Source organism: Apis dorsata, unplaced genomic scaffold (assembly GCF_000469605.1).
Source record: "Apis dorsata unplaced genomic scaffold, Apis dorsata 1.3 scaffold_797, whole genome shotgun sequence".
In the NCBI taxonomy this organism is placed as follows: Eukaryota; Metazoa; Arthropoda; class Insecta; order Hymenoptera; family Apidae; genus Apis; species Apis dorsata.
The window spans coordinates 29105-30011 of NW_006263938.1; positions in this window are offsets into that span (position 1 = coordinate 29105).

Consider the following 907-nt stretch of genomic DNA (forward strand, 5'->3'; position numbering starts at 1 on the left):
CATTAAATATTAATATTATTAAAGATTTAACAAAATAACATATATATTATAAAATTTTTTAAGAACAAGATACATATACAAGATTATATATTGATATGATAAAAATGAAAATATCAAAGATTTTGACTTCATATAATTTGAAGCAAAATAAAATAGCTAGAAAATGATAACAAAACAAAAACTTTTCAATAAACAAAATTTTATAATAATGATATTTTTTTAATCAATATAAAAAAAATTCTGTATGATAAATCAATCTAATATCTGATTGAATTGTTTTTTTAAATAAATTTTTTTGTTTATTAAATTGTTTGTTTATTTATTTTCTTGTTTATATTATTTATTTATTTGTTTATTAAATCATTTCTTAAAAGGTAAAATGAAATTAATTAAATAATCTTAAACTATTATTTCAACTATTAATCTTAATATTAAGTAAATCTTAAAATATCATGTATATTTAAAAATTAAATCTTTTTGTTGAAAAAAAAATATAAAAATTTATCAAATATTAAAAATAACGAATAATTATAACAAAAATATTTAAATCTATATTTATTTACTTAAAAATTATTATATAACATTATAAACATTATAACATGGAATTTTATTAAATTTTATAAAAACAAATAAAATATTTCTCATAAAATGCATATATATAAATTTTTTGAATAAAAAAAATATATATAAAATTTATGAATATAATAAAATATACATATAGTTTTATAATTTAAAATAATGAAATTAATTTTAATTTCAATTTAATTTTGATGAATATATAAATTTGTAGAAATTCGAATAATATATGTATATATATTATACATATAGTTTTATAATTTAATATAATGAAATTAATTTTAATTTCAATTTAATTTTGATGAATATATAAATTTGTAGAAATTCGAAT